A 24,612-nucleotide genomic window follows, 5' to 3' on the forward strand; every position below is an offset into this window, starting at 1 on the left:
ATACTTGACCTCCTTGTGTCTCAGTTTTCTCATCTGTAAAATGGGCACAATTATGGTACTCACCTCCCAGGGTGGTTGTGGGGTTTAAATAAGTTATTTATGTAAAGTGCCTAGAACAGTGCTTGGCACATAATAAACACTAGATGTTGGTAAACTATCTTTTTTTTTTTTGAGACGGAGTCTTGCTCTATCACCCAGGCTGGAGTACAGTGGTGCGATCTCGGCTCACTGCAAGCTCCTTCTGGGTTCACGCCATTCTCCTGCCTTAGCCCCCTGAGTAGCTGGGACTACAGGCACCCGCCACCATGCCCAGCTAATTTTTTTGTGTCTTTAGTAAAGACGGGGTTTCACCATGTTAGCCAGGATGGTCTTGATCTCCTGACCTCGTGATCCACCCGCCTCGGCCTCCCAAAGTGCTGGGATTACAGGCGTGAGCCACTGCGCCTGGCTAAACAAGTTATTTATGTAAAGTGCCTAGAACAGTGCTTGGCAAATAATGAGCACTAGATGTCGGTAAACTATCGTTATTAGCAAAGGTAGTACTATAAAGGTACATTGTATTACTTACTATATGGGATTTGCAGCTGTTAACAGTCCCCAGACTATAGTAACTCAAACAAGATAAAAGTTAATTTCTCTTTCTAGAAGCCGTTAGGGGAGTGGGACAAGGCAGGCAGTTGCTCTGTTGCATGAGATTCATCCTGTAGCACGGGGCCCTTGCCTACATCAAAGCGTTATCTCCGGGGTGTCACTGCAGAAAGGGGACAGAGGACGTGAACAACAACCAGCTTCCTTTTGAAGGATACGACCCCTTCATTGCATATATCACTTCCGCTCACATCCTGTGGCCAGAATTTAGACTAAAAGGGAGGTGACGACTGCTCGCTTTCATGTAGGATTCAGCCACATTGCCCTAGAGCCTTGACACCCACCCAAGCCCACCACTTAAAACGGGGCTGGAGGGGGCCAGATTTCTTTTACTGAATGAAAGAAAGGATACTGGGGAACAGCTGGCGGTCTCTGCCACACACTCTTTCTCTTTAGTGGGATTATTTTGTATGTGCTGCTGTACATATGGGTTTCTCATCGAGCAGTGTATTGGATGCTGTTCCCTAAGTTCCTGTACACAGATCTGGTTTATGTCATCCATCAGCTCTCTTGTATTCCAGGAAATGGAAATCTCTCTCTCTCTCTCTTTTTTTTTTTTTTTTTTTTTGAGACGGAGTCTCACTCTGTTACCCAGGCTGGAGTGCAGTGGCACAATCTTGGCTCACTCAACATCCGCCTATGGGGTGCAAGCGATTCTCCAGCCTCAGCCTCTCTAGTAGCTGGGATTACAGGCATGTGCCACCACGCCCGGCTAATTTTCATGTTTTTAATAGAGATGAGGTGTTGCCATGTTGGCCAGGCTGGTCTCGAACTCCTGACCTCAGGTGATCCACCTGCCTCAGCCTCCCAAAGTGTTGGGGTTACAGGTGTGAGTCACTGCGCCTGGCCAGGAAATGGAAATCTCTTAATTCACTTAGCCAGGTCTTACTGATGGATGGACACTGAGGTTGTCTCCAAGTTTTGCTATTACAAACAAAGCAGCAATGTACATCTTTTTTTTTTTTTTTTTTTTTTGAATCCGAGTCTTGTTCTGTTGCCCAGGCTGGAGTACAGTAGAATGATCTCGGCTCACTGCAACCTCCATCTTCTGGGTTCAAGTGATTCTCCTGCCTCAGCCTCCTGAGTAGCTGGGACTAGAGGCGCACACCACCACACCTGGCTAATTTTTGTATTTTTGGTAGAGACAGGGTTTTACCATATTGGTTAGGCTGGTCTTGAACTCCTGACCTCAGGTGATCTGCCCACCTCAGCCTCCCAAAGTGCTGGGATTACAAGCATGAGCCACCACGCCCAGCCAAAGCAGCAATGTACATCCTTCTACATATTTTTTGCACATTTTTTTTGCCAGCCTTTCTGTCACATAGGTTTACAGAAGAAAGTGTTTGCACATTGAACATTTTGACACATATGAGAGTCTTCACATCTAGAGATCACCCCTTTAGAGAGACATGATTCCCATCTGAAGACCTCAGGGGAGGGGTCACCAATCCCCACCCATCAATGACAGTCTTGATTTATAGCTGACTCAGACTAACAGTCTGGAAAAAAGAAAGGAAAGGAGACAGAAACTTGACACTTATTGAGAGCTAGGTATTATTATCCTTATAAGTGTGGAAATACAGGCATGGAACAGTTACGTGATCTGTCCATTTCACAGAGCTGGTCAGGCTTTCCTTTTCGTTCTTTTTTGTTTTTGTTTTTTAGAAGAAGTCTTGCTCTGTTGCCCATGCTGCAGTGCAATGGTGCAAACTCGGCTCATTGCAACCTCCGCCTCCTAGGTTCAAGCGATTCTCTCGCCTCAGCCTCCTGAGTAGCTGGGACTACGGGCTGAGCCACCATGCCCAGCTAATTTTTTGTATTTTTAGTAGAGACAGGTTTTCACCATTTTGACCAGGCTGGTCTCAAACTCTTGACCTCAGGTGATCCACCCACCTTGGCCTCCCAAAGTGCTGGGATTACAGGCATGAGCCACCATGCCCAGCCTTCATTCTTTTCTTAAATCAGCTTTATGGAGGTACAATTTACATACAATAAAATTTGCCAACCTTTACTATGTAATTTGCTACATTTTAACAAATGTGGACAGTTTTGTAGCCAGCACTAGAATCACGATATGAAACACTTTCATCACCCCTAAAAGATCCCTCATTTACAGTCAATCCCTTTTTTTCACCCCAGCCCTGCCAGCCGCGGATCCACTTTCTGTGGCTATCATTTTGTTTCTAGAATTTCATATGAATGGAGTCTTACAGTATGTGATCTTCTGTGTCTGACAGATTCACCCATGTTGTTATGTATATGTGTAATTGATTCTTGTTTTTAATTGCTGATGAGCATTTTATGATTTGTTTCATTCACAAGTTGATGGACATTTGGGTTATTTTGTTTTTACCTATCACAAATAAAGCTGCTATGAATGTTCCTGTACAAGTTTATGTGAATACATGTTTTCATTTCTCTTGGGTAAACATTTAGGTGTAGGATGGCTGGGGCTATATAGGTGGTATATATTGAAATATATGAGAAATTGCCAAACCGTTTTCCAAAGTGAGTATATCATTGTGCATTCCCAACAGCTATCTATGGGAGTTCCAGTGGCTCCACATCCTTGCCAACACCATCAGTCTTTTTCATTTTAGCCATTTCAGTGGATATGTAGACATATTTCATTGTGATTTCAAATTGCATTTTCTTTTTCTTTTTTTTTTTTTTTTTTTGAGACAGGGTCTTGCTCTGTCTCCCAGTCTAGAGTGCAGTAGTGTGATCACAGCTCACTGATGCCTCAACCTCCTGGGCTCAAGCTATCCTCCCACCTCAGCCTACCATGCAGTTGGGACTACAGATGTGTGCACACCACCATGCCCAGCTAATTTCTTTGATTTTTGTTTGTTTGTTTGTTTTAGTAGAGACAAGGTCCCATTATGTTGCCCAGGCTAGTCTTGAACTCCTGGACTCAAGCGATCCTCCCACCTTGGTGTCGCAAAGTGCTAGGATTACAGGCATGAGCCACTGCATGCAACCTGATTTTCTTTTCCCTTTCTTTTTTTTTTTTTTTGAGACAATGTCTTGCTGTGTCACCCAGGCTGGAGTGCAGTGGCACTATCTCGGCTCGCTGCAACCTCCACCTCCCAGGTTCAAACAATTCTCTTGTCTCAGCCTGCCGAGTAGTTGGCATTACAGGTGCCTACCACCACACCCAGCTAATTTTTGGTAGAGATGGGGTTTCTCCATTTTGGCCAGGCTGATCTTGAACTCCTGACCTCAGGTGATCTGCCTGCCTCAGCTTCCCAAAGTGCTGGGATTATAGGTGTGAGCCACCATGCCCAGCCATAATTTGTATTTTCTTAATGATGAATGATGTTGATTTCCTTAGCCATTTGTATATTTTCTTTGGTGAAATGTCTATTCAAATATTTCACCTCCTCCCCCAACACTTAAAGTGTTTTAATTTTTTTTAAATTAGTTTGGCTTCTTATTGCAGAGTTGTAATAGTTCTTTATATATTCAGAATACAACTCCTTTAGCAGATACATATTTTGCAAATATTCTCTCCCATTCTATGGTTGCTTTTTTGTTTTCTTAACAGTGTAATTTTATTTTGAAACAAGGTCTCACCCTGTTGCCCAGGCAGGCTGGAGTGCAGTGGCATGATCATAGCTCACTGCAGCCTCAAATTCCTGGGCTCAAGCCATCCTCCCACCTCAGCCTCCCAAGTAGCTAGAACTACAGGCACATGCTATCTTGCCCAGCTATTTTTTTTCTGTAGAGATTGGGGTCTTGCTATACTGCCCAGGCTGGCTTGAACTCCTGGGCTCAAATGATCCTCCTGCCTCAGTCTCCCAAAGTGCTGGAATTACAAGCATGAGCCACTGTGCCCAGCCAACAGTGTACTTTGAAGAGCAAAAGTTTTAAATTTTGATGATGACCCATTTATTGATTGCTTTTTATGAATTGTGCTTTTAGAGTCATTTATATTAACTACATTTTCTTATTTTTGGTATTGTTGATGCTCTGACATCCGAGACCTTGCTGAGCCAAGAGAGGCTGCCCCTCCAGGCAGGGTAAGCTAATTCTCAGAGATAGCAAAGGATATGCCTGCAAGCATGCCTTCCATATGCAAACCAATCAACCCAGAGTTCACACCCCCAGCCACTTCCCTTAGTGGGTTCCCACACTCTGGGCCACTATCTACCTGCCCTAGTCACCCCAGAACCTGGTATCAGACAACTAGGGACAGTCCCTGTGACCCAGAGCCACCAAATTGTTCAATCTGCCCAATAGTAACCCTGACTAGCCTGCTTATCTTGCATCATCTGTTTCCTCCCATGAAAACCATGATAAAGGCTCCCACTCCCAGTTCCCATCACCCCAGCCTGCTGTCTTACCTGAGTACTTCTCCCTGTGGTCCTGCATGGAGTGCCACACCTCCTGTCTCTAGGGACTCAGTATAACAAAAACCTTTTCCTTTATAACAATTATTTTCATATCTGCATGTCTTACCATACCCAATTAAAACAAATCTCAAATACAATTAAAACTCACTTCTGAGAAATCTTTGCCTAACCCAGCCTCACAAAGATTTTCTACATTAGAACAGAGGTCACCAAGCTATGGCCTGTGGGCCAGTGGCTTGTTTTTCTAAATAAGATTTTACTGGAATATGGTCATACCCTTCATTTTTGTAATGTTTATGGCTGCTTTTGTGTTATGACGGAGTTAAATAGTCATGACAGAGACCACATGGCCCACAAGCCTAAACATCTGCTACCTCACCCTTTAAGAAAAAGTAAGATGACCTCTGTTTTAAAAATGTTATAGTTTTAGTTCTTAGATTTAGGTCTGAGACCCTTTTTGAGTTAAACATTTTTATGATGTGAAGTAAAAGTTAAGGATATGTTTGTGTATGAACATCCACTTCATCCACAAAGGAGCAATGTTTCTTTTTCAAAAAAGACCATCTTTCCATGTTGAATTATGTTGGTAGTCATCAAAAATTAATTGACCATGTAGCTGTTTCTCAACTTTTTATTCTGTTCCATTGATCTTCATGTCTATTCTTCTACCAATACCACCCTGTCACGTCTATTGTGTCTTTCTAGTAAATCTTAAAATTGAGTAACATAAGCTCTCCATTTCCAGTTTCTGGAAAAATTTGTGTAGAATTTGTTGTAAATAAATCTTTGGTGCTGCAAAAGAAATAGCACTCGAACATAAATTTAATTTTCTCAGCAAGGCAATTTTACTTCTATAGAAGGGTGTGACTCGCAGATGGAGCAATGGCCAGAGCACACCTTAACAAGGGAGGGGAAGGGGTTCTTATTCCTGATGCAGGTAGCCCCTACTGATGCATTGTTCCCTATTGGCTAGGGTTGGACTGCACAGTCTAAGCTAATTCCGATTGGCTACTTTAAAGAAAGCAGGGGTATGAACCACAGTGGTGGGGTGAGTAGTTTTGTGGGAAGGGCGGTTACAGAACAGGTGACTCACGATGATTCAGGTCAGAGCAGGTGACCAAGGGTGACTCAGAATGGAGCAGGTGACCAGGGGAATAGACGTTAACTACTGATTAGAACTGTTGGAAAAGGTTGTTTAGTGAAACTAGGGCTGAGGAGAATGAGGAAGTTCAACTTTAAAATGGAGAACAAAGAACTGAACATACTGACATACTGATTCTTTGAAGAGAAATTTAGAACTCACTGTATTTGACAAATTATTACTTTTGCTTTTAAATGCCTGTAGAATTCACTGGTGATCCACCTGCCTCAGCCTCCCAAAGTGCTGGGATTACAGGTGTGAGCCATCATGTCCAGCCAAGAACAGCCTTTCATTTCTACCTTGCCTGTAGCCTCCCAAACCAAAATACAGGTCTCAGCACCTGGTCCTTGATCTCCTTGACTCCCCTTGGACCCAAGAAGTATGACTTCTCTCCCCTTTCCTCCTTAGTGTGAGGTGGATGGCCCTGGACACAACCCAGCTCACACTAACAGAGACAGAGGGGTAGTCCAAGGGAAGTGAATGAGAAGTTGCCTGCAAAAGAGGGAACTTTTGAGAGAAGGAAGCAGGTAGCTCTGAGGCCCTTGAAAACAAAAGGCTGTCAAGGTAGATTTGAAGGGAGAATATATGTGAATTAGCAAGCGCAGGAGATAGAGAGAGCACTAACTATTAGAAAGAGGTGAAAATAGGGCCAGGTGTGGTGGCTCACACTTGTAATCCCAGCACTTTGGGAGACTGAGGCAAGTGTATCACTTGAGGTCAGGAGTTTGAGTCCAGCCTGGCCAACATGGCGAAACCTCCCCACCATCTCTACTAAAAATACAAAAATTAGCTGGGTGTGGTGGTGTGCACATGTAATCCCAACTACTTGGGAGGCTGAGGCAAGATAATCTCTTGAACCCGGGAGGCGGAGGCTGCAGTGAGTCAAGATCGTGTCACTGCACTCCAGCCTGGGCGAAAGAATGAGACTCCATCAGAAAGGAAGAAAGGAAGGGAAGGGAAGGGAAAAGAAGGGAAAGGAAGGGGAGGGAAGGAAGGAAAGGAAGGAAAGAAAGGGGAAGGGAAGGAAAGGAAGGAAAGGAAGGGAAGGAAGGAAGGAAGGAAAGAAGGAAGGAAGGAAGGAAGGAAGGGGAAACTAGGAATAGGGAGAGGATAAAGAGATTTTAGTTTTTGAAAAAGCTGTGTTAAGCTAATCAAGTCACATGAGATCATGCAGAGATGCAGCTACCACAGTATCTAAAGAAAAGGACTCTGGGGCAGGCAGCCTGCTTGGGTTCGATTCCCACCTCCCCCACTTATTCACTGTGCAATCTTGGGCAAGTTACCTAACCTCTGCCTCAGTTTCCTCATTTGTGATGGTTGTTGTAAGGATCAAGTTATTGCATGTAAAGTACTTAAAACAACTCCTGGCCCATTAAGCACAAGAGACCTGTGTTTTGTTCTTGCGCCATCTTCCTCCTCATCATTATGTACCTATAAATTAACTAACCTGGATTTTACTGGCATTCCAAGATTTCCTTGCACAGTGCTAAAAGTCACTGTTCAAATTGTGCTCACGATCTGTGCACTCTTATCAGAATATGGGCAAGAAGTTGGACAGAGTTGCCTACTAGAGAAAGTGGGTCTATAGGGAGCATCTTTTACATATTTGCATTGGGGCTGTCTTTCATCACAATGGGAGCAGAATTTGACAGGCATTAGGGTGGGTGAGGTACAGCTCCACACTAACCAGCTGAGCTGTGTGAGCAAATGTTGAGGGTTCCCATTCATCATCAGGCTCTTTCTTTCTTTCTTTTTTTTTTTTTTTGAGAGAGAGTCTCACTCTATTGTCCAGGCTGGAGTGCAGTGGCACCATCTCAGCTCACTGCAGCTTCTGCTTCCCAGGTTCAAGTGATTCTCATGCCTCAGCCTTTCAAGTAGCTGGGACTACAGGCGTGCACCACCATGTCCGGCTAATGTTTTTTGTATTTTCAGTAGAGACAGGGTTTCATCATGTTGGACAGGCTGGTCTTGAACTCCTGACCTCTGGTGATCCACCTGCCTTGGCCTCCTGAAGTGCTGGGATTACAGGCGTGAGCCACCAAGCCCAGCCATCAGGCTCCCTCTAACATGTATTTACATTTAATCATTCGATTTGCATAAATCTAGCTTCTTGCCTGCCCTAGACATGTGCGGCTTTGTTGCAAAACTAGACATGCTTTAAAATTAATTTGAAATGCACGTATCTTTTGCTATCCCAAAGATGGTAATATAGCTGCACTGCATTCCTAGAGACCTCCAACACTTCCTTCCTTCCCGAACAGAGCATTTAATTCTCCTCTCAAACTACCGACTGTCTGGGGCGGTGTGCCATGATGCCCTGGGGGAAGCTCCGTGGATCTGGAAGGCAACTCGGAACATCTGGTCTGGCCGGCCCACCCACGTAATGCATTCAGCAGACCTGCCCCCTACACAGAGGGCTGAGCCTCTGAGCTCCCACAGGCTCTACCTTATAAGCAAAGACTGAAGATTCTTTGTTCATAAGGAAGAGAGAAGAAAGAAAAGAAGCGATTAAACAGAATTGCTGGAGCTCCTAAGTCTGTCAGTTTCTTGAGAGCCATGCCAGGGTCTCACCTATCTTTGTAGGCTGCTCAGTAGAAGTGAGGCACCCAGTGGGTGCTGGCTGAGGTCTCCTCTCCCTCGGCAGGGTCCCTTCTGATGGCCTCCCTCCTCCATCTGCAACAATCCCCCGCACCCCTGTGGGCTTCCTTCTTCCCGCCACCTCTACAGGCTGGGTCCTCTGGGTTCTGTCTTCTTCCTATTGGAAGCTCCCTTTCCAAATGACCTCCTGTCCTCTGCTGGCCCAGACCTCCCCTTATGTGCTGTGAATCCCCCATCTCCAAGTCCAGCTCAATCTCTCTTCTCAATACCCAGTGGCCACTTCCATCCATGTCCCCCAGGCATCCTAAATTCAGCACTTCCAAAACTGGAATTCACAGGTTTCCCAAATGCACCTGCACGCCTGGGTTCCTCATCCAGCCCAGGACACCACCTTTCCCCGACTCGCTCTGTCTGAAACCCGAGTCTTCTTCGACTTCTCCCTTCCCTCTTCCCCTGTGCCTAACGATGGTAATAGTGTTGCTCGTATATATTGAGTACATCCAGTGTGCTAGACAGCACAGGGATCCCCGGCAGTTTCCTTGGATACACCTATTACATGAGGCAGGTACTATTATCAACAGCATTTTATGGATGAGGAAGTGGGGTGCAGAGAGCTGGCTCGAGGGGGCAGAGCTGATGGGGAGCTGGACTGAGACTGGGATCTGTTTGATTCCAGACCTTGAGCCTTTTGCGCCACTCTGTCCCATCCTTGACCGCCACACACCCTAAAAACAAAACCCAAAACACTCCACCACTGAACAATTTTGGTGACCACTGTCCCATCTCTGGGAGGGCTGGGAGTCCCCAGAAAACACAGAAGTAGCTGCCAGGCCCGTAATTCACCCCAACGTTTTTGGTTCTAGAAACCTGGCAAAGCAGCCACATTGGTCCAAGCCAGCGACACCGCGCAGCCCGGCTGCCCACAGCCCTGGGCCCGGCAAGGCTGAAAGCAAGTCTAGAAGATGCAAGGTGGGAAGGAACGCTCCTCTTTCATCTTGCTTCAGAGAAAACCTTCGCCAGTCTCAACATCATCAGTACACATGTGGCCCGCTCTTCAGCGGATCTCACCAGTAACACCTTCGGGCATTTGGGCTAGAGACCGGGCCCCTGAGGCCGCCCTGGGAAGCCTGGATTGTGGAGGGGGACTCAGGATGTGCCTCTGTTCGTGTGTATGAGTGTGTGTGTGAATGTGGAGGTGGGTGAGTGTATGAATGTGTGTGTGTGTGAATTTGAGTGGCATGTGTGTGTCTGGGTGTGTGTGTGTACATGTGTGCATGTGTATGTCAATGTGATTCTGTGGATGTGTGTGTGTGAGAGTGTATGTGTGAGAGTGTCATGTGGGTACGCGTGTGAGTGTTGTGTGGGTGTGAGTGTGCATGAGTGTGTGTGGTGTGTGTTTGTGTGTTATGTGGGTGTGTTTGTGGGTGTTGTGTGTGTGAATGTGGCCATGTATGTGGGTGAGTGAGTGTTATGTGGGTGTGAGTATGTGTACGCGTAGGTGAGTGTGGGTGAGTGTTGTGTTGTGTTGTGTGTGTGTGCATAAGTGTGTGAGTGCTATGTGAGTGTGTGGTGTGAGTGTGTGTGTGTGAGAGTGTTATGTGGGTGTTTGTGGGTGTTGTGTGTGCGAATGTGGATGTGAATGTGGGTGAGTGTTATGTGGGTGTGAGTGTGTGAGTGTGTGGTGTGAATGTATGTGTGTTATGTGGGTGTTTGTGGGTGTCATGTGTGTGCATGTGGATGAGTGTTATGTGGGTGTATGTGTATACGTGGGTGCGTGTGGTGAGTGTTGTGTCAGTGTGAGTGTCCATGAGTGTGTGGTGTGAGTGTGTGAGTGCCATGTGAGTGTGTGTGTGGTCTGAATGTGTGTTTGTATGAGAGTGTTATGTGCGTGTTGTGTGTGTGAATGTGGCTGTGCATGTGTTATGTGGGTGTGAGTATGTGTATGCATGGGTGAGTGTGGTGAGTGTGAGTGTGCATGAGTGTGTGGTGTGAGTGTGTAGGCACAGAATTTATCTGATCCCAAACCATTTTCACACCCACTCTCCCATTCGGAGGCCCATTAAAGGCCCCCCAAGCACTCCCCTGTCCCTCCCGCCTGTGGAAGGGCCGCTCCTGCTCTGAGGTCTAGCACAGCCCATCTTGCACAGTGGCCATTTCCTGCTTGCATGGTAGTTATTCGTACTGTCGTCTCTGCTGCTTCTAACTGGACGCCTCCTGAGGACAACACAGCATCCGGTCTGTCATTGTCTTCCCAAAGCCACCAGCACACAATAGGTGCTCAGCAAATGGCTGGCGAAGGCTGGGCAGGGTGGCTCACACCTGCAATCCCAGCACTTTGGGAGGCCAAGATACGAGGATCCCTTAAGCCCAGGAGTTCGAGACCAGCCTGGTCAACAGAGCAAAGCCCCGTCTCTATTTAAAATGTACATAACTGGTGAACTCGTATCAACCCACCCCCCAGCTCAGTGTTCTCCACAGGGTCCTCGGGGGTGTTTTCTCTCCCCTACATTTCTGCTTTCAGCCCCAGGAACCCCTGCCCCGGCAGCCTGGGGTGGGTGGGGGGGACAGCAGCTCCCTGCAGGCTTTGGTGAGGATGGCCCCACCCGGAACTCCACATGAGGTCAATCTGCCTGGTCTGCAAGTCATCACAGAGAGGCTGAGAACCTGGCTGAGGCACTGGAGGGGCCGTGCGTGGTGACGGGACGCGCTCAGCCTTCTAGGGGCCTCAGTTTCCCCTCTTGGCACTAGGAGCAGCACCTTCCCACCCACTTCACAGGCCGTTGCAAGATGATAGCAGTGGCAGCTTTTGAAAAGCTCTGAATGATATCAGACAACAAGTCACAGCACTGAAAAAACAGGTCTAGTGCTTTCGGTGTGAGAAAAGGTTATTTTTCAGTGTGCTGAAATACTGTACAGCAAGTAAGTCGCTGAAGATGGATTTGAATGAACTAAAACTTAAAGCTGGCAGAGAGAAAGCAGCCTGAGGCATGGCTGACTCTGCTTTTTGGTGTGGAAATGAAGCCCCGCGGCCTGGGTCTTGGCCGCTGTAGATCAGCCTCCGAAGGTGAAGCTGCAATGAGTGAAGGCATCTGCCCCGAACACCAGGTGTCTGAGGCTCTGGCCCCACCCCACAAAGGGGAGACACTCTCCAGCAAAGCTGCCGCTAAGCAGGGGCTCGGTGGTGACTGCAGCTGGTGCATCTTTTCTTGTTTCCATTTTGCCGTGGTCACTTGATTTTAGAAGTTGCTGGAGGTACCTGTCCACCCCCTCCTCAGACGAGGGGCTGGGTTGGTTTGCGGGTAGAATCACTTCCGCTTTTCCCTGGATTTGATTTTCAGGCCAGTGGACTTGCGCAGCCTTTGTTTAGCCTGTTGTCCCTTCTCTAGTCCTTGGCTATGTTGCTGAATATTAGCACAGTATTCGTAAGGGAGGGTGGGTTGGAGTAGAATGAAAATTCAGCCATTTTTGCCTGACAGCAGATTTGATAGAGGTTTTAGTAGAGGAGAAGTTAGCATTTAACTAATGATTCGTTAAATATATGTTTTCCATATTTCCTCTTATAAGAGATTTTCAACATCAATCATGTATCAAAGAACAGAATATACATACAATTTCCATTTTGTCGGTTTTTTCCAATTCATCCACATCGTGCAGAAACAGAAATTTCCAGTAGATGGCGCCAAAGTCTGTCTTTTCTCCGCCTCCCTGCGCGACGAGCTCTTCGTTGTTTCAAGATCAGTACGTCAACCCTCAAGAAAATGACCTTTATTAGCGCAGACCAGCACGAGGTGCTCTCCACAGCAGAAAATCCCAGTAAGATGTCTGGCAAGAAAAATAGCCCCAAGAGTTGTAGCCCTGGGCAGTAAAACCAGAAGCCAGGAATCCTGGTTTCCAAACAGTTGATGGGTTTTGTGCCAGCTCAGTTTTGAAGAAACGGCCCTGCAGTGCTGAGGGTCAGAGCCGTCTCCCATCTGCTCCCTCTCTCCTTCCCACTGGCCCCCATGGAAGCAGCTGCCCAAGCGTCTTGAGAAGGTGAGTGCCGGAATTCCAGGACAGGAAGAAGACTCTAAGCTTGGTCTTAAAAGACCACAAAACGGCCGGGCCCGGTGGCTCACGCCTGTAATCCCAGCATTTTGGCAGGCCAGTAACTCAGGAGTGGAAAACCAAACATTTTATGTTCTCACTCATAAGTGGGAGCTAAGCTATGAGGATGCAAAGGCATAAGATGATACAATGGGCTTTGGGGACTTGGGAGAAAGTGTGGGAGGGGGATGAGGGATAAAAGACTACAAATTGGGTAGTGTATACTGCTCTGGTGATGGGTGCACCACTACCACGCCCGGCTAATTTTTTTTGTATTTTTTTAGTAGAGATGGGGTTTCACCGTGGTCTCGAGCTCCTGACCTTGTGACCCGCCCGCCTCGGCCTCCCATACAAAGCTTTTGTACAAGTCTTTTGTAAAGTAGAAGGCATCTTGCAAGGAAAAATGTTGTTTTTCTCAGCTTTCTTCATCTTTTCCAATCTGGACACACTTACATTTTCACTGCAACTAATATTATACCTTGATACTTTCATTTAGACTAAAATACCTGGCAGCGGTCACAGATAATGGTGTGGAAAGGAAACCAAGACAAGGAAATATCCTTGAATATTTGGCTGAGGCAGGAGAATGGCGTGAGCCCGGGGGGCGGAGCCTGCAGTGAGCCGAGATCGCGCCACTGCACTCCAGCCTGAGCGACAGAGCGAGACTCTGTCTCAAAAAAAAAAAAGGCCATAACAAAATTTATACAATATTATTTCTATGTATGTCTATATAAATAGGGAAGAACATACATTAAAATATTCACAGTGGCTATCTCTAGGTGGTAACATTATTTTAATTAGCCTTTCTTGCCCATATGTAATTTTTATTTTCTCTACGAAAATTGGCTACGAAATTTTGGAGATAAAAACTGAGAAGTAAAAGATCTTCATGCAGCTATTTATTTTGTAGAATTACAAATATGGATTTGAAAGGAGCCTTACACGTCATCTGGTTTCATAAGATGGGGAAACTGAGGCCAAGGGAGATGGGGAGGAAATGACTGAGGACTTTGAGTTGTTCTCTGAATTTGCCTTCTCTTTTTTCTCTCCAAATGTGTGTGCGGAGCTTTTGATAATTGATCTAAACCTGTATGCTCTACAATTAGATTCTCATCTTTCATTATCTTTCTGACTGTTTGATGTATCTGCTTCCTCTGGGATGGTCATTTGTCTTTGCCTTGTTTCTAATTTTTTTTTTTTTTAACGTTCAACTGACTGCTTGGTTTCTCTTTTCTTTGAAAGACTCTTGATGTAAATAAGCCTTTTATCCCAATCAGTGGCCTCTTTAATTATATCTTCTCACATTTGCTTTCTGGTCTCCAGTGACTAATTTCTCAGAAATTTGCAAGGGTGAATCACAATGCCTCCAAGCCATGATTCCCAGAATCAGAAAATTGCTTTTTAAATTTGAGGTAGACTGAAACGTTTTCCATCCACGTACATAATATGATCTATACACCAGCCTTTGCTTTCTGGACCTTAGCGTTTACATCTGCCAGGTGTATGTTTTCCCAACTTGCATGATGACTGCTTCTTGTTGAAAGCATCTTGGAAAATCTGAAGCCCTTTCCACCTCAACAGCACAGGCTGGGCTGGTGTGCTGGGCTCATCCCTGTAATTCCAGCTGTTTGGGGGACAGAGACAGGAGGATTACTTGAGTCCAAGAGTTCAAGACCAGAATGGGCAACATAATAAGACCCTATCTGTATTAAAAATAAATTAGTCGGGCATGGTAGTACATGGCTGTAATTTCAGCTACTTATGAGGCGGGAAGATTGCTTGAGCCCAGAAGTTCGAAGCTGCAGTGAGCTACGATCATGGCACTGCACTCCAGCCTGGGCAACAGAGTGAGACCCTGTCTCAAAACAAACAAAAACAGCATGAGGCTGGGTACAGTGGCTCATGCCTGTAATCACAGCACTTTGGGAGGCCAAGGGGGGCAGATCACTTGAGGCCAGGAGTTCGAGACCAACCTGGCCAACATGGTGAAACCCTATCTCTACTAAAAAATACAAAAATTAGCCAGGTGTGGTGGCACATGCCTATAATCCCAACTACTCGGGAGGCTGAGGCATGAGAATCACTTGAGCCTGGGAGGCAGAGCTTGCAGTGAGCCAAGATCACGCCACTGTACTTCAGTCTGGGCAACAGAGCGAGACCCTGTCTCCAAAACAAAACCAAAACAGCACCAGATACTTGACTGCTAGATTGCACATGAGCAAATGGTTCCGGGGCTAGAGATTGCGAAAGAAGCCTAAGCCATCTTCCAAGATGTGAAGAGTTGGGCTGCAAGCAGGGAAAGTCCAGAGAGGCAGGGCGAAATGTCAGAACAAGTGACTTTGACTCCTCTGTTTGTTGAAGACTCTCTGTGACACACAGTTATCCAGCTTAGAACATCTCTGGGTACAGTTCGGCTCCTTATCTGTGGCCTCTTCAAAAAGTGTCAATCATGAGGGTGAAACACCCGCCTACATACACACACACTTAGTGAATGAATTGACACAAGCCTCTAGATTCTTTTTTGAGAGTAGAATAGCACTCACTGTCCAACAGAAATATGATGCAGGCCCCGAAGCTGAGCCATATATGCAATTTAAAGTTTTTTAGCAGCTTCTTTTTTTTTTTTTTGAGACGGAGTTTTGCTCTGTTGCCCAAGCTGGAGTGCAGCAGCACGATCTCAGCCGATCTCCGCTCACTGCAATCTCCGCCTCTTGCACCCAAGCGATTCTCCTGCCTGAGCCTCCCAAGTGGCTGGAACGACAAGTGTGCACCACCATGCCCCGCTAATTTTTGTATTTTTAGTAGAGACAGAGTGTTGCCATGTTGGCCAGGCAGGTCTCGAACTCCTGACCTCAGGTAATCACCTCGCCTCGGCTCCCAAAGTGCTGAGATTACAGGCATGAGCCACTGCATCCCACCATTAGCAGCCTCATTTAAAAAGGTAAAAAGAAATATGACAATAATTGTAATAACGTAATCAATATTTTAAATGATTGTTGAGGGCCGGGCACGGTGGCTCACGCCTGTAATCCCAACACTTTGGGAGGCCGAGGCGGGCGGATCACCTGAGGTCAGGAGTTCGAGACCAGCCCGACCAACATGGAGAAACCCCATCTCTACTAAAAATGCTAAATTAGCTGGGCATGGTGGTGCATGCCTGTAATCCCAGGTGCTCAGGAGGCTGAGGCAGGAGAATTGCTTGAACCTGGGAGACAGAGGTTGTGGTAAGCCGAGATTGTGCCACTGCACTCCAGCCTGGGCAACAAGAGTGAAAGTCCATTTCAGAAAAAAAAAAATTGTTGAAGTATTTTACATTCTTTTGCTCCTACTAAGTCTTCAAAAACCAGTGTGCCGTTTACACTGAGGGCGCGTCTCCGTTCCAACTAGCCACAGCTGAAGTGGTCAGCAGCCACATGGGGCCGGCGGCCTGCAGGCTGGACAGCACCAGTCCAGGTGTATCCAGCGAGTTGCTGAGGATGGCAGGATGGAAAGGAGGAGTATGAAATCGTGCCTGGAATGTCCAAGCGGATTTAATCTTATTGGTTAAAGATGTCCACTAGGTGGCGATATATGCAAGGAATGAAAATTTACTATGTGGCTGGTATTGTTAATACATGCAATTATTTGTAGATATAATTCAGTATTTCCATCATCCCTGCAAGATGAGTAACAGGATATTCACTTTGTGGATGAGGAAAATGAACCTGAAGCAACCTAGGCGTCTGGTGAAAGGGTTTCTAGCCAGCAACCGGAGGAGGCAGGAATCATGCCCGGGTGTGTCTGGTGCTGGAGCCCAGAGGCTTCCCAGATCCGCACACTTCATGCTCACTCATCTGCCAGCCACACAGAGGTCCTGGATGCCTGGTGGGCGATGAGCAAGCGACAGAGAGTCCGTGTGATGAGGTTGCTCAGGCTGATGTGACAACAGTGAGAAGAGGCGTCTCATCTCATCCCTAACCAGACGGGGTTAGGGATGGCGTCTTGGAGCAGCCAACCGGAGAGATTGACATCGCTGATAAAGAGGCAGATTCACATGACCTCATCTTTGTCAGTGCACAAAATGGCGCCCTGCAGCCGACTGGTGACCCGGCTGCAGAAAGCTCTGGGTGTGCAGCAATACCATGTGGCCTCAGTCCTGTGCCAATGGGCCAAGATGGCGATGAGCGACTTTGAGCCCAACGAGTACATCCACTATGACCAGCTAGAGAAGAACATTAACATTGTTCACAAACGACTGAACCGGCCCCTGACCCTCTTGGAGAAGATCGTGTATGGACACCTGGATGACCCGGCCAGCCAGGAAATCGAGCAGGGCAAGACATACCTGTGGCTGTGGCCGGACCGCGTGGCCATGCTGCAGTTCATCAGCAGTGGGCTGCCCAAGGTGGCCATGCCATCCACCATCCACTGTGACCATCTGAAAGAGGCCCAGCTCGGGGGCCAGAAAGGCCTGTGCCAGGCCAAGGACATCAACCAGGAAGTTTATAATTTCCTGACAACTGCAGTTGCCAAATATGGCGTGGACTTCTGGAGGCCTGGATCTGGAATCATTCATTAGATTATTCTGGAAAACTATGCATACCTCAGGGTTCTTCTGATTGGCACTGACTGCCACACCCCCAGTGGTGGTGGCCTGGGGAGCATCTGCATTGGAGTTGGGGGTGCCGATGCTGTGGAGATCATGGCTGGGATCCCCTGGGAGATGAAGTGCCCCAAGGTGATTTGCATGAAGCTAACGGGCTCCCTCTCCAGTTGGACCTCACCCAAAGATGTGATCCTGAAGGTGGCAGGCATCCTCATGGTGTACACAGGTAGGTGCAATTGTGGAATACCACGGGCCCGGCGTAGACTCCATCTCCTGTGCTGGCATGGCGAAATCTGCAACATGGGTGCAGAAATTGGGGCCACCATTTCCGTGTTCCCTTACAACCACAGGATGAGGAAGTACCTAAGCAAGACCGGCCAGACAGACATTGCCGGTCTAGCTGATGAATTCCAGGATCACTTGGTGCCTGACCCTGGCTGCCGTTATGACCAACTAATTGAAATTAACCTCAGTGAGCTGAAGCCGCACATCAATGGGCCCTTCACCCCTGACAAGGCTCACCCTGTGGCAGAAGTGGGCAAGGTGGCAGAGAAGGAAGGATGGCCTCTGGACATCCGAGTCGGTCTGATTGGTACCTGCAACAATTAAAGCTATGAAGATCCGGGGCACTCAGCAGCTGTGGCCAAGTAGGCACTGGCCCATGACCTCAGGCGCAAGTCCCACTTCACCATCACTCCAGGCTCCGAGCAGATCCACGCCACCACTGAGCGGGACAGCTATGCACAGATCTTGAGGAATGTGGGCGGCACCGTCCTGGCCAATGCTTGTGGCCTCTGCATTGGCCACTGGGACATGAAGGACATCAAGAAGGGGAAGAAGAACACGATCGTCACCTCCTACAACAGGAACTTCACGGCCGCAACGACACAAACCCCGAGACCCATGCCTTCGTCACGTCCCCAGAGATTGTCACAGCCCTGGCCATTGCGGGAATCCTCAAGTTCAACCCAGAGACCAACTACCTGATAGGCAAGGATGGGAAGAAGTTCAAGCTGGAGCCTCCGGATGCAGATGAGCTTCCCCAAGCAGAGTTTGGCCCAGGGCAGGACACCTAGCAGCACCCCCTACAGGACAGCAGTGGCCAGCACGTGGATGTGAGCCCCACCAGCCAGCGCCTGCAGCTCCTGGAGCATTTTGACAAGTGGGATGGCAGGGACCTGGAGGACCTGCAGATCGTTATCAAGGTCAGAGGGAAGTGTACTTCTGACCACATCTCGGCTGCTGGCCCCTGGCTCAAGTCTTATGGGCACTTGGACAACATCTCCAACAACCTGCTCATTGGTGCCATCAACATTGAAAACAGCCAGTCCAACTCCGTGTGCAGTGCCGTCACCCAGGAGTTTGGCCCCGTCCCTGACACTGCCCGCTGCTACAAGAAACATGGCATCAGGTGGGTGGTGATCGGGGACAAGAACTCGAGCCGGGAGCACACAGCGCTGGAGCCTCACCGCCTCTGGGGCCGGGCCATCATCACCAAGAGCTTTGCCAGGATCCACGAGACCAACCTGAAGAAGCAGGGCCTGCTGCCCCTGACCTTTGCTGACCCAGCCGACTACAACAAGGTTCACCCCGTGGACAAGCTGACCATTCAGGGCCTGAAGGACTTCGCCCCTGACAAGCCCCTGAAGTTCATCATCAAGCACCCCGATGGGACCCAGGAGACCATCCTCCTGAACCACACCTTCAACGAGATGCGGATCAAGTGGTTCTGTGCCAGCAGTGCCCTCAACAGAATGAAGGAGCTGCAGCAGTGAGGGCGGTGCCTCCCACCACACCCCCCAACCACGCCCCCCAGGGCTGGCGTCATGTTCAAGTTCAGCTCCACGTGTGCCATCAGCAGATCCGATCCATCCAGCCATGGGTTCTGATTCCAAGATGATGTGACCAGACATGCTTCCTGCTCCCCGCTCAGCCCACAGAGTGACTGTGGTTGGGGGAGGTTCTTAAAATAACTTTTTAGCCCCTGCCTTCCTATTTTTAGGGTTTGCTTCCGATCTTAAGCAGCTCCATGCAACCGTATTTATTTTTATTGACAAGACTCCCATCTAAAGTTTTTCTTCTGCCTGCCCATTCATTGGTGGCTGAAGGATTCTAGAGAAACTTTTGTTCTTGCAAGGAAAACAAGAAGCCAAAATAAAAAAAAAAATTAAAAAGGCAGATTCAGCAAGCTGCTGTGGGGAGGTGTTAAGGGCAGCTCTTTGGGGGATCGCACATAACACCACATGGCTAGAATAGGGTCCAGGGTATGCTGTGGGGTGAACATGTGGGGTGAGAGCAGTAGACATGTCAGCAGTGGGCACAGCACCGAGGGTATTCTACCCCCAGAGCAGCGGGATTTAAGCAGGTGATTGATATGAAGAGTTTTACTACTTAGAGGGCTCCAGACCCCAGAAGCAGAGCGTTGAGCAAATGAGGCACCCGGTTCAGGGATGATCCCACCTGTGCACTGCCTTTGCGAATTTGAATGACAAGTTTAACCACACGCAGTTACCCTGCAGCATAGGACCTGTCCTAGCCAACAGAACGGAGCAAGAGTTCTGGAAGGTGTTTGATGTTTGCACCACAGGCTGTGGAGTCCCACAAATCTAAACAAGCTCTGGCTTTGCCATTCACTAGTACCATAACTTCCGGCAACCCTTAATTTCTGTATCATAAAGTAGGAATAATGCTGGGATCAGTGGGTTGAGCTGCTGTGAGGATTAAATGAAGCATTGCTTGCAAGGTCATGTTACCAAAGCAGTCCCACAGTGGAGTGTTCAGGACCATGAGTGGATGGCGGCACCGGACTCTGAAATTCTCATCTGGTCTCCCCCTGTGTGGCACGCACGTCAGCACGTGGCCGGGCCTAGATACCAGCCCCATGAGCCACGTGTTCATTCAGGAACTATTCCAACCTTACACACCAGGCCCTGGGGAGGGAAAGATGCTGCCTTCATGGAGCTGATAGCCTGGTCGGGGAGATAGATGGTAGTTAAATGACACCATGAATATATAAATAGAACCATGACAAGTGTTTCAGAGGGGAACCCTGTGTTCTAATTGGGGAGGTAGAGAAATGCTTGCCTGGTGTGTTAGTTTCCCAGCACTGTCATGACAAAGTACCACAAACTGAGGGACTTGAAACAACAGGATTTTATTCTCACAGTTCTGGAGGCTGGAAGATCGAGACTGAGGTTAGGCAGGGCCGTGCACCCTCTGGAGGCCCTGGAGGAGGTTCCTTACCGGCCCTTTCCCAGCATCTGGCATTGCTGGCGGCCCTTGGGATTCCTTGGCTGGTAGATGTATCACTCCAGTCTCTGCCTTTGGTATCACATGAACTTCTCCCCTCTGTCTCTCTCTGTGTACAAACATCCCTTTCCTTTATAAGAACACCAGTCATTGGATTTAGGGCTTCTACTCCAGCATGACCTCATCTTAACTTGATTATATCTCCAAAGACCCCATTTCCAAATAAGGTCACTTTCACAGCTACAGCGGGGGGCGGGGTTGGGACTTCAATATATCTTTTGGGGGAACACAAAAGATAAATTGATATATATATTTCTCCTACATCATTTGGGGAGGTGATATTTGAGCCGAGATCTGCAGCTTGAGAAAGTCTTATCCAGTCAAAGAGGTCAGGAAGCAGGTTCTGGGCAGGACGTGGCCTGTGCAAAGGCCCTGGGGCAGGAGGGAGCACAGCACCTACAAGGGACTGAGCAAGGGCAGAGAAAGGGATGGGCTTTGGGCACTGATTATCTTTAGGAGTGAAGGAGTTGCTAGGTATTATCATTGTTGTTTCTGTATAAAGGATCACACAGGACAGGCCTCAGTGCCCCATCCTGATGTGCCGTTCAAGCTGCTCAATCTGCTTTCCTGCTGTGTGCCTCACACCCAGTTCTTTTCCCATCACGTATCATTCAGAGCAACGTGCAACCGCAAATATTTCTAAATGGGGAGAACTCAGGCAGTTGGCACGGCATGCCTTCAGCTCAGTGCACAGACTCTGCCCCAGACAACCCACTTGTGTGTCCACATTACCCACTGAGCTGAGCACCTCCAGAGGGTGGGGGTCATATCATGTTAATATTTGTACATCCAACATTTCATGAAATGTTAGGAACATCAGAGGAGTTTTATAAGTGTTTGCTAGATGTTACTGACTTAGATAATTTCAGGGTGTGGCCAATTCCATCCGAAGGGCGTTATTTATCTTGTCACTAACCGTATCCTAGAGAAGTTGTTAAGCATCCGTCTAAACCAAAAGAAAATGGGTAGATGGTGGGAGGGTTAGAGAGTGGACACCATGTTGGAATGCAGGGGTAGGGGAAAGCCAGCTTGCTAATCAGAATGTCAGTGAAGGCTGGGAGCTGGGGCTCACGCCTGTCATCCCAACACTTTGGGAGGCTGAGGCAGGAGGATCACTTGAAGCCAGAACTATCCTGGGGAAACACAATAAGACTCTGTCTCTACAAAAAAAAAAAAAAAAATTAAATACGTTAACCAGGTGTGGTGGTGCACGCCTGTAATCCCAGCACTTTGGGAAGATAAGATGGGCAGATTGCTTGAGCCCAGGAGTTCAAGACCAACCTGGGCAATATAGCAAAACCCCATCTCTACAAAAAATACAAAAATTAGCCAGGTATGATGGCACACACCTGCAGCCCAAGTTACTCAGGAAGGTGAGTTGGGAAGATCACCTGAGCCCAGGGAGGTCGAGGCTTCAGTGAGCCGTGGTGGTGCCACTGCACTCCATTCTGGGTGTCAAAGCGAGATCATGTCTCATAATAAATAAATAATTGTTCTATAGAATTTTATTGATTTAAGAAACTGTTCAGAATAGATTTATAAGTAAAAATTTAAAAAGGTATATATACATAGGCCGGGTGCAGTGGCTCACTGTGGGAGGCCTTTGGGAGGCCAAGGCATGTGGATCACCTGAGATTGGGAGTTTGAGACCAGTCTAAGCAACATGGAGAAACCCCGTCTCTACTAAAAATACAAAAATTAGCCAGGTGTGGTGGCGGGTGCCTGTAATCCCAGCTACTCGAGAGGCTGAGGCAGGAGAATCACTTGAACCTGGGAGACGGAGGTTGCAGTAAGCCAAGATCGTGCCATTGCACTCCAGCCTGGGCAACAAGAGCGAAACTCTGTCTCAGGAAAAAAAAAAAAAAAAAAAAGGCATATATACATGTGTGTTGATTTGTGTATAGAGTAAGACACACATTTAAAAAATAAAACAGACCCAAATCCTAACAGTTATCTGGATGGTAGGATTGCAAGTGGGTTTTTTCTTTCTCTTTTCTTTTCTTCTTTTTTTTTGGAGACGGAGTTTTGCTCTTGTTGCCCAGGCTGGAGTGCAATGGCACGATCTTGGCTCAGCACAACCACTGCCTCTTGGGTTCAAGCGATTCTCCTGCCTCAGCCTCCCAAGTAGCTGGGATTACAGGCATGTGCCACCACGTCTGGTTAATTTTTGTATTTTTAGTAGAGACGGGGTTTCTCCATGTTGGTCAGGCTGGTCTCGAACTCCCAACCTCAGGTGATCTGCCCACCTTGGCCTCCCAAAGTGCTGGGATTACAGGTGTGAGCCACCACACCCAGCTCTGGTTTTTTTTTCTGTTTCTGAATTTTTCTATGTGTGCTGCATGGAACCATTATAATTAATTTTAAAAAGCAAATATATTTCATTTTTCTCCTGAAAACTGAAAACAACTCTTTATAAAAGAATTTTACATGCACAAGATGGTATACTATATAGTCATTTACAATAAAGTTTTAAAAGAATAGTCCATAATATGAGAAAATATTCATGCTATATTTAGTGGAAGGAATAGGTTATGTAATAATATACTGTGTTTTTGTTTGTTTGTTTGAGACAGAGTTTCGCTCTTGTTGCCCAGGCTGGAGTGCGATGGTGTGATCTCGGCTCACTGCAACCTCTGCTTCCCAGGTTCAAGCGATTCTCCTGCCTCAACCTCCCGAGTAGCTGGGATTACAGGCATGCACTATCACACCTGGCTAATGTTTTGTATTTAGTAGAGACGGGGTTTCACCATATTGGTCAGGCTAGTCTCGAAATCCTGACCTCAGGTGATCCAACCACCTCAGCCTCCCTAAGTGCTGGGATTGCAGGCATAAGCCACCACACTCGGCCAATATACCATAATTTTTAAAAGGGCATTTACAGAAAGACTATCAATAAGTCTGGTATAATGCGTATAAACTGTGGGGTTACCAGGAATTCATATTTGCTTCTTTATACTTTTCTGTATTTTCCAGATTTTTAATTATGAATGTGAATATCAAGCTATAATAAGAAAAGTTATTTTAAAGTCATATTATAAAATTGTTCAGGTTATCATGGCCAGGCAGGGTGGTTCATGCCTGTAATCCCAACACGTTTCAAGGCCAAGGTGGGCAAATCACTTGAGCCCAGGAGTTCGATACCAGCCTGTGCAACATGGCAAAATCTTGTCTCTATAAAAACTACAAAGATTAGCCAGATATGATGGTGCACACCTGTGATTCCAGCTACTAGGGAGGCTGCAGTGGGAGGATTGCTTGAGCCCAGGAGGCAGAGTTTGCAGTGAGTCATGATTTCGCCACTGTACTCCAGCCTGGGCAAAAAAGCAGGACCCTGTTTCAAAAAAGAAAAAAAAAAGTCAAGTTGTGAGACAATGGTTTTTATTTTTTATTTTATTTTTGAGATGGAGTCTTTCTCTGTCACCCAGGCTGGAGTGCAGTGGCACCATCTCGGCTCACTGCAACCTCCGCCTCCCAGGGTCAAGCGATTCTTCTGCCTCCTCCTCCCGAGTAGCTGGGACTTCAGGCATGAGCCACCACGCCCAGGTAATTTTTGTATTTTTAGTAGAGACGGGTTTCACCATATTGGCCAGGCTGGTCTCAAACTCCTAGACCTCATGATCCGCCCGCCTTGGCCTCCCAAAGTGCTGGGATTACAGGCATGAGCCACTGTGCCTGGCCGACAATGATTATTTTTAATTTTATTCCATGATTTTCTATATTTTCCAAATTCTTCTCAATAACATAAAAATGATTTCATATTGTATTAATTACTACAATGCAACATTGTAAGTTCGGGGGACGCTGATGGTGGTCTACCTCCTGATCGTCTAATATGCAGTATTTCACCCAGGGTTTTCACAAGCAGTTTCTCATTTGGTCCTCAGAGGACCCTG

At 47.3% G+C, this 24,612-nt stretch overlaps 1 pseudogene; it reads left to right on the top strand.

Annotated features, from left to right (window-relative positions):
* Window positions 1–16,874: 16,874 nt before the first annotated feature.
* LOC129458519 (aconitate hydratase, mitochondrial-like) lies at window positions 16,875–19,185 on the top strand (annotated as a pseudogene).
* The last annotated feature ends 5,427 nt before the right edge of the window (window positions 19,186–24,612 follow it).

Source organism: Symphalangus syndactylus, chromosome 19, assembly GCF_028878055.3.
Source record: "Symphalangus syndactylus isolate Jambi chromosome 19, NHGRI_mSymSyn1-v2.1_pri, whole genome shotgun sequence".
Lineage (NCBI taxonomy): Eukaryota > Metazoa > Chordata > Mammalia > Primates > Hylobatidae > Symphalangus > Symphalangus syndactylus.